This window comes from Humulus lupulus, chromosome 3 (genome assembly GCF_963169125.1).
Source record: "Humulus lupulus chromosome 3, drHumLupu1.1, whole genome shotgun sequence".
NCBI classification, from domain to species: Eukaryota; Viridiplantae; Streptophyta; class Magnoliopsida; order Rosales; family Cannabaceae; genus Humulus; species Humulus lupulus.
In genome coordinates, this window is record NC_084795.1 from 27,936,591 (window position 1) to 27,943,950 (window position 7,360).

A 7,360-nucleotide genomic window follows, 5' to 3' on the forward strand; every position below is an offset into this window, starting at 1 on the left:
GTTGAGGGTATGGATGATGATGCTCGAGCTAATCCCCACCATGTCTTCAGTAGACAGGCAAAAATGTCTAGATTTCCTTGCAGGAATTTCATCAGCTCCACCTTTCTCTCATCACCAAGGTTTTTCCCGAGCCTAACCACCCTCGTAGGGTCTTTAGGATCGATATTATTCTCTTCGAGCTCTTTGATAGCTTGGAGCTCGGACCTTTCTTCGCCAATCTAGGGTCGATATCGTCACTCAGGGTGGTACCTACGCCGTCGGCTGGCCGAGATTTCTTTATCCCAAGGCTAGCTCTCACTTCCTGGCGTTCCTCACTTTCGCCCTGAATGGCCATCGTCTGCTGCCCAGGTTGTGATTTTCCCTTCATGGAAATGCTATAGCATTCCCTGGTAGCAAGCTGATCACCTTGGACCGTACATATCCCCATAGAGGAGGGGAATTTGACTGCGAGGTGGTGAATAGAAGTTATGGCTTCAAATGCCATCAACGTAGGCCGACCCAAAATTGCGTTGTATGCGGTGGGACAGTCGATGACCACAAACTCGAGGAGCTAGGATACAGTTCGGGGTCCCTCTCCCAAGGTTATTACTAACTCAATCGTACTTATCACTGACGACCCTTTGCTAGAGAACCCATACAGCATGATGGAAGTGGCCTTCAGTTCGGTCACCGACAACCCCATTTTTTCTAACGTGGACCGAAACAACAAGTTCACCAAACTCCCATTATCAACTAGTATCCTCCTGACTCTCTGATTGGCGAGCTGGGCGGTTATAACTAGAGGATCGTTATGTGGGAACTGGACATGACTAGCATCTTCTTCGGTGAAACTGATTGGCTGTCTCTCCAATCGCTGTTTTTTGGGTATGGGCTGTTCTGGGAAAAAATCGATTCCGTTATGAGACTTCAATTCGTTGATGTATCTTTTTTGAGCACCTCTACTCGAGCCTGCCAGATGGGGGCCTCCAGAAATGGTGGTTATCTTTCCTCCTATTATTGGAGGAGGGAGGTCCTGACCCGCCTGGGCTCCGGTCGGATTTGCTGGGACTTCCGGAGCTGATTGAATGGTTTGCCTGGTGGGCTGATTAGGAGTGACCCGATTCCAAGCATACTGAGCCAAGGGTCCGGCCCGGATGAGCATCTCGATCTCATCCTTCAGATGCCTGCAATCATCGGTGTTGTGACCGATGTCGTTGTGGAATCGACAGAATTTGGAAGGGTCTCTCTTAGCCATCTGATTTTTCAAGGGCTCTGGCTTTTTCCAGGGAAGGCGGGCAGAATTTGCTAGGAAAATGTGCTCCCTAGTGTTTGTGAGGTCGATATAAATCGCATAGACCGGGTTGAACTTTTCCATGAGGTTGTTCTTCTTTGGAGCGTGCTGGCCGCCCTCGCCGTTTCTCTTTCTCTTGCTTCCACCCCCTTGGTTATTCTGGGCAATGGTTTAAGTCGTATTCACGATGTCCGTTTTTGCTCCAACGGGCTGGTCAGGGATTTGGCTGGTTCCCACAACCGATGCTCGCGCTTCTTCCAAGTTTATCCATTCCTAGGCATTGTTCAAGAATTCATCCACAGTGTTGGCACCTTTCCTCTAGATTTCTTTCCACAGCTCACCCCCAACAAGGATTCCAGTTCTCATAGCCATGAGTCTGGAACTTTTGTCCGCGTCCCTAGCTCGAGCCGCAACATTTGTGAACCTGCTAAGATAAGCTTTTAAGGGTTCCCCAGGCTGTTGCTTCACGTTCGCCAGGTTATCCGCTTTGACGTGAACCGCTTGAGAGGCTCGGAATGCCCTCTTGAAATCGGCAGAGAAATTCTTCCACGAGCTGATCGACTGTTTCTTACACTGCTTGAACCACTGTCTAGCTGGCCCGATCAGAGTCGAAGGGAATATCAGGCATCTCAGCTCGGGGCCGATATTATGGGCCATCATCAAGGTATTGAACATCCTTAGTTGATCCGACGGATCTTCATCCCCGTCAAATTTGGATAGATGGGGCATCCTGAAACCCGGCGGGTATGCCGTTGTCGCGATGTTGGGGGAAGAAAGCTCGAGCTCGTCCCCCAAGTCGTATTCGTCTTTTCCCTTCTCTGACAGAAGCCTCTTCATTAGCTCCTCCGTTTGAGCTAACGTTTTTAGGGTTTGGTCTTTGATCCCTGGGTTATTCTGGGGTTGTTCAACAGCCCCCGTCCCATTGTACGCCTTAGGCGGGTAATTGTCCCTCCAAGCTTGAGCTTGGTTTGGTGGGACATTCCCGTTGTCACGTATTTCAGAAGGACCATCCTCTCGGCAAGCACGACTTTCATTTCTGGCTGACTCTCCCCTCTGCGAGTTGAGGCGATCTCGAAGGTCGAACCACGAGGCGGCTCGAGGGCTTTGTTCCAAACTTAGACGATTTCGTAGGTCTCCACCAGATCTGCCACTTCGGTGGCTTTCGGTCCAATAGCTCCCATTAGAAAAGCTCAGAGCCTGCTATTGAGGGAGAGGATCTGGGACATTTCAGTGCGCTCGCGGGTGATGAGCAGGAACGGCAGGAGGAGGATACGGGTCTCGTTCGTCAGATACGGCAGTACGGTGAGCCTCCTGCCCACCATGTTGATCCGCCTCGTTACCATGCCTAGAACGAGTGATCACCATGATCAAGTTTTTGTGACAGTACTAATCTAAATCCTCTCAATGAAAGCACCAAACTATTGACGTGGTTTTTCGCCAACAGTGAATTATATGAATAACTAGGATGGATTAGTGCTTAATGGTAAATCGAAATAAGAAAGTGATAATACTCAAGGATGCTGGCAATGAATTATCAAGAGAAGAAAAGTGATCACTCCTTTTTACGTGGTTCGGAGGATAAAATCCCCCTAGTCCACGAGTCAATATTATTACTGTTTCTTTCTTCTTGCTATTTTTACAGAGTATTTTTCTTACAAGAAGAATCCAACCCTTTGCACTACCCAGGGTCTTGGTATTTATAGGAGAATGATCTCTGAGTAGGCATTGGGGTCATCCCGTGATCTCTTTATCCTTCATGTCATCTTTGTGACACTAATGATTAATATCTAAACCTTACACTGAAGTGTGGTCTAATCAGTAGGTAAAAATGGATAATGGGCTGCATGGCCTAAATCAGGTGTGGGATGTCTAATCATGCACGTTTATATTGCGTATCCGAGAATTCGGGAATAAAACAGACACGTGATGTCTGTTATACGTACGTTTATATTGCGTGGTTGACTTTATAAAGTTCCTGGGATATGTCTGGCCTCTGATGTACCACGAGCTTAATGTAGTGCTAGCTCGTGCCTTTTGATGCCATGTTGACAATGGTTCCAACTGATAAGCAGCTAAACGATCTGTCAGCTCGAGCTATTTGTTTAGGGGATCGTATCAAATTTCTCCGGGTGAACGGTGAACACGTGGCACCTCGATTATGGCTCTTTGTTAGTTCCCTTCTCCCGAGCTACCTCAACAAGGTACGTGCTGATACTTAGGGCGTACAAAAATCATCTTTTAAATAAAAAGATATCTTTATAAAATTTTCCAATTTTAGAATTTGCAAATTACTAGTAAGAGAAAATAAATAAATATGTTTATTATTTAACAATAGTTTGTATACAAAGATAGATGTTGATTTTGGTTTTGTCACTATGATACTATGCATACAAAACTTTTTATTTATGAAACAAATTTGGTTATTAAGTTAAATATTGAAAAATAAATAGATTAAAAACAAAACAAAAATTGAAAAAAAAAACTATTTTATAAATTATATTTGAAAACCAAGTAACAACAATTGGAGTAATTTTATGAAAACAAAAAAAATATAGGGTATTTTATATTTATATACCTAGATTCTAAAGTATTTATAAAAATGCATTCAACCAACTTATTTACACAAATATCAGTGTCACATTAGTACCATATATCGAAATCTAAAATGGGTTGGTGCTCGGCTTCAATGTGGTTCTACCTTGTCTATGTTATGCTTTTTTAGTTTTATTTTTGGTTTTTTTATTAAGGTTGAGTTTATTTGATTTTGCTAATAATCGTGTTTTGTACCTACCAGTTCTTGGCCATGCTAGTGGGGTCTGTTACCCATTTGACGATACTTTGTTGTGCTTGGTGGAACCAAAATGTGTATGTTTTAAATATGTAAATCGCAAGCGCACGAATCGTATATATAGTATAGAGTTCTTGTAAACAAGGATGTCGAACTCAAATGAGTTGTTTAAAATAAAAAAAAGAAATTATTTTAAACCAAAATTAAATAAATTCTAACCTAGATCCAAAGATTTATAAGATTTAATGTCAAGAAAATAAAATAAAAAATTGAAATAAAGATATTTAAGAGAAGAAAAATAAATCAATTACGATTTGTAAATGGGTTGTAAAAGAAAGATTATTAAAATACTAGAATCCACAAAATGTAAATTTCATAATATTTATTAGTTTATTGATTCCCAAGTTTTAGTGATAGTTAAAATAAATCAAACTATCATTTTCTAAATAGATTTATAATTTAAGCACAAATTATTTATAAAAAGATAAGATTTTTCTTTACTTTTAAAAAAAAATATAATTTCAAAGTATTTAATGTGAATCAACCTAATGAAACAAAAAAAAATCAAATAACATTATTTATAAGGCAAAACATAATATTTTTGTTCTAAACATTGAATGTGTACAATGTAATAACGCATTTTAATAAAAAAATATTATGTTGTGCAGAATGAAGAACAAAGTATAATATTATCTAACAATCCAAACTATAAGATATTATAGATAAAAGACATATATGAAGAAGAAAAATACATAAACTTTGTTGCATTACAAGGGAAATCAACATACAACAATAAATAATATCTAGTTACAAGTTGATTCATCATGATTTTAATAATCTTATGAAAAAGATTAAAAACACATAATTAGAATCCAAAATATATTACAAAAGAAATACACACTTAACACAAAATGGTCTTCCGAAAGAAGGAGAGAAAATATAGAGAGAGTATAGAAAAGATGATAGTAACCCAAAAAATTAAGCACACCAAAAAATAGTCTTGAAATTACATATTTATAGTCAAAATGAGAGTATTAAAATAATCAATTTAAATTAATTATATTGATTAAATTAATTAAATAAAGAATAATATGGCATAGATAGATGTAAAAACTTTTGTATAATAATGAATTTTATGGTAAAATATGTAGAAAAATACGGTAAAAAAAATGGCATTTGTGTGACAAGGGGACCATGTTGGGCTCAAGGTAAATGGTAGGTGGTTGGGTTAGTTGTGCAGGTCGTTGGGTCAATTGTGAGGCACGGCCTGGGCTGGGTCAAAGGGGCATGAGAGGCAAGCAGGTCTGGGAACTAGGCTACAGGTGGGGTAACGTCTAGGTCGTGTTGCAGCTGGTGGCGGGCCGGACTGGTGAGGGCAGGCGGGCCCAGGTGGATGGCAGGCACGGCCCAGAGGAGCAGCAGGGGGGACCTTCAGATTGGGCCTGGTGTTGGCAAGAAGGCCCACGAGCTTGTGGGTTTGGAAACCTTTTCTTTTGGCTTTTCGTAAATGCCAATTTTCTCATTCTTTTTTAGATTTAACTTCTTTCTTTTTCTGAATTTTCAAGCACCAAAATTCAAATTAAAACCCTGCAAAAATAACAATAAATTAAGTTATAATCAAATATTTTCATTCATAACAACTCTATAAAAATATTAATTAACCTTAATTTAGGTTAACATTGAATATCAATAAAAGTGAGTTTTTGACCTCTAACTAAACAAAGATAATTCAAATAATTATACAATATTTTACAACAAAATAACTATAAAAAAACACAAAAATCTATAAAATTAAAATAAACATAATAAATTCAAAATTACATAAAAAAAATTAATAAATTACTTAAAAATCTTAAGAACTAAGCAACAATTATCATATAAAATGTGATCAAATAACTCTATTTTGTAGAGTTATCAGTGTCGGTCTAGTAGCTCTATTCTGCAGGTGTATGTAGGACAACACTCGGATGGATCTAAATCTTATTCAGATTTGGGTTGAGAGTTTGTTCATATGTTTATTAATCATCTGTTTTGTGTTCTCTCTCAGCGTGATGTGGCTGTGTTCACAAAATGGATGAATTGTTGCTATATTTTCAATAATGATATTTTGGTTGTCATTAAATCATTACTTATTATTGGGGTTGATAATGTTAATAATATAAGTTTTATTATTATGTAAGGGTAGTTTAGTCTTTTAGCCTCTCATTATTTTGGCTATATATTTTGTTGCTCTTGTACTCTTATTTTCATCTCTTTCGACATAATGAAAACCTAGCCTCCCTTTTGATTCTTTCTCAAATATCCTTTGTCTATTTTGCAAAATTATCATGATATCAGAGCCGAATTCCTAGCGAGATTGTAATCCTAGCGCAACCAAATCGAGGGTACTCAAGAACATTGCTATGATAAGAACATTGTTCCTAATGAGTTATGGGGGGAAGCCATTCTGACTGCAGTTCATTCAATCAATAGAATTCCGTCATCTGTCACTTCAGGTTTGTCTCCCTTTGAAAAAATTTATGGTCACGCTCCTGATTATTCTTCATTGAGAGTCTTTGGTTCCACTTGTTTTGTTCTCCGTCCTCATGTTGAACGTAGTAAGCTTACTTCTCGTTGTGTATTTCTTGGTTATGGTGAAGGTAAAAAAGGATATCGATGTTATGATCCTGTTAGTCAAAAACTCTATGTTTCTCGTCATGTTGTGTTTCTTGAGCATATACATTTCTACTCTATTCCATCGGACACCCTCAATCTACACAAATCTGATCTCACTTGTATTGATCCATTTGATTCTTGTACTATTGATACTCTTAACTCTGAAGATGTCGGTTCTCAGCCTGTCGAAGTCCATTTTGTCCCTACTACTGCCCAAGATGCTTCTGAGATTGTGGATCCTGCTCCTCCTCCTCCTCCTTCTCCTCCTCGCTACCCTCAAAGAATTCGTAAGTCCACACAGTTACCTGATTTTGTCTACTGCACTTATTCTGATTCTTTCTCTTCTTTTTTGACTTCTATTCACCAACTCTCTGAGCCATCTTCCTATAAAGAGGCTATTCTTGACCCTTTTTGGCAGCAGGCAATGGCTGAAGAACTCCCTGCGTTGTACAAGACAGGTACTTGGGATATTGTTCCTCTTCCTGTGGGGAAGCATGCTATTGGTTCCCGTTGGGTTTACAAGATCAAGACTAAGTCTGATGGGTCAGTAGAGCGGTACAAAGCCCGTTTGGTAGCTAAAGGCTTTGTTCAGGAGTATGGGATGGATTATGAGGAAAATTTCGCTCCAATTTCCAAACATACCACTA